At 32.0% G+C, this 2,383-nt stretch overlaps 1 long non-coding RNA gene across 1 annotated transcript; it reads left to right on the plus strand.

Annotated features, from left to right (window-relative positions):
* Nucleotides 1–448: 448 nt before the first annotated feature.
* LOC141693545 (uncharacterized) lies at nucleotides 449–1,398 on the plus strand. The gene is made up of 2 exons (XR_012563145.1): nucleotides 449–659; nucleotides 806–1,398. It is a non-coding gene; the product is annotated as an uncharacterized LOC141693545 (long non-coding RNA).
* Nucleotides 1,399–2,383: the final 985 nt, after the last annotated feature.

Raw genomic sequence — 2,383 nt, forward strand, 5'->3', positions numbered from 1 at the left:
TAGAAAGTAGAACAACAACAAGATTAAAAAAATATATTCTCAGAGAAACATTTGTAAGCTGAATCATGTAGCATTTCTCTGCAAGTTTAGTTGTTCATATTTGTAAGCAGCTGTGAGCTATTCAAGCTTCACAGGGTTCTCTTGATATATATATATATGGTGGATATATTCAAATCCACCAGAAAGTTTTATAGACTTGTGTTTTTATTACTTGTGTTTTGATTTATCTAATTCTCCATTCCGCATTTTGTAAATCAAACACTTATATATTATTAAGTTAGAACCATTTTTCATTAATTTCAAAAAGTAACCAGAATTACATTCAACCCCTCTTCTGTAATTCTTGTTGTATTGTTAGGGAATAACATTTAATAGAGACTCACACTAGCTAAAAATTAAAAACATAAAACACAAACCTAAAAACATAAGACTCATATTCTCACCCCGACTCTCTTAACTGTTACCCAAGCCCCTTTTTAAAGACCCCTAGACCTCACCCAACTTTCTCTCTCTCCATCTCTCTCAACTCACAAACACCATCAAAATTTTGCACTAATCAAAGGTGCTAGAATTGACTGTATTTGTTTTAATCTCGATTCTTAGTGTTGAATTTGTGCGACTGGATGTGTTCAAAGCTCAAGTTCACTTTGTTCGAATTGGTAAGTCGATGAGCCCTTATATTTCTTCTTATTTGTTGATACAGGAGGGAGATTTATCTCCTAATTAGATATAAATTTAATTTGATTAGGAGATTTGGGGAAATTTAAACTAAACCCTAATGTTTAATTTGTTTATTTTTATATAGGAAAAGAGTTTGGGGATTTTGTTTGTTTTGATTTACAAAGCGTATCAATAAGGAGGGCCTTCTTGGACGCCAAGTATATTTCATATACATATCGCTATAAGTCTGTAACTCGATATATGATAAATAGGTTATATATATATATATGAGTTGTTGTCTTGTCGGGTTATATCTTGAAGAACTGTATCGGTAGTTTTAACACTATGGTTGAGATAAGTTCACTCTATGTAGATGTGTGTTTTTTATTGCTTATTGAACATAATCAACCAATTTGTAAATTTATTTTAAGGGTACAAATATTTTAGTTTCTTTTTTAGAGGTCAATCTATGGAATAAAAACTTGAATGATACAATATGCAATTTGGTAACTAAGATGTGATTTGGTTTTGGGATTCTTTACCATTACATAATTTGGTTTCAGTTTATAGTTATAAAAATGGGTGTTCATTACTTTTAAAGGAGGATATGCTTCAGAAACATATGTTGTATCCACGACTATGTTGTTGTTATCTACTTAATAAGAGAATTGCTCTAGTGCTCTCTATTTGTGTAATAGTTCCTGCGGGAAGTTACGTAATCAGGATCTTTCAACTTCAGTATTACTTTTACAGCTAGACCGAAATATGATACATTTTGAAGCATAGTTATGTTCCTCTTTTGCCTATTTTTTTTCTTAATGTCTATTTTAAATTGTGCTTCTCTTAGAATGATTTCCAAAGAAACTTAAAGCTGTTTGCTTGCCCCAAAAGATTGTACAGGAGCCCCCACAAAATTAATGCCAATTTGTTATTGTTCAAATTTTATTTAACATTTGGAAATGTAAAAATTATGCAAGTGTGATAATTTTTGTGTACGGTGCTGGAAGTATGAAAAGCAATATGTTGATTTTGTGTGCTGGAAGTATGAAAAGCAAAATGTTGATTTGAAATTTGTAACATCCGACATAATTTCCCATTAAAGCCTTGGTTTATAGACCTGGAAATTGATAAATTTGTTTATTTATTCTGTCAAGTTGATAAATGATTGATCTATTATATCCATACTTTTTTGTCCTTCCTATACCTCCACTTAAATATAAGATGATATTTGGATCCGCAACTACAAGGATTGTCTATAATATACTCAACCTTTTCTCCTTCCAGGTGAAGAAACATATTAAGCAAGGTTAAGATTATGAAGGTACAATTTTTACAATAGAAGCCCCACTTCATGTCTCAAATGTGCAAGTTGTAGGCCCATTTACAGGGTTTGTAGTTTTAGCTTCCAATTACTTATTCACATAGTTGTAGACCATGTTGCTTCCCTTCTTTACTTTGACACGTGCCTTTGAATGCTTGACAATTGTGTGCAGCCCTCGTGTTTGTATTACTAAGATAATTGTTGGTGGTACTTAATGCAGGAAGTCATGTAAAATTGGAATAAGATATTTGGAAGATGGCTCTAAAGTAAGAGTTTCTAGGGGGATAGGAGTATCAGGGTCCATAATTGCAAGTGTTATGCCCAAATATGGACATGGGCTCTAGACAGGCCCATTACAAGAATTATTAATAATATTGGGCTTAATAAAAATGCTCAGAAATA

Source organism: Apium graveolens, chromosome 10 (genome assembly GCF_009905375.1).
Source record: "Apium graveolens cultivar Ventura chromosome 10, ASM990537v1, whole genome shotgun sequence".
In the NCBI taxonomy this organism is placed as follows: domain Eukaryota; kingdom Viridiplantae; phylum Streptophyta; class Magnoliopsida; order Apiales; family Apiaceae; genus Apium; species Apium graveolens.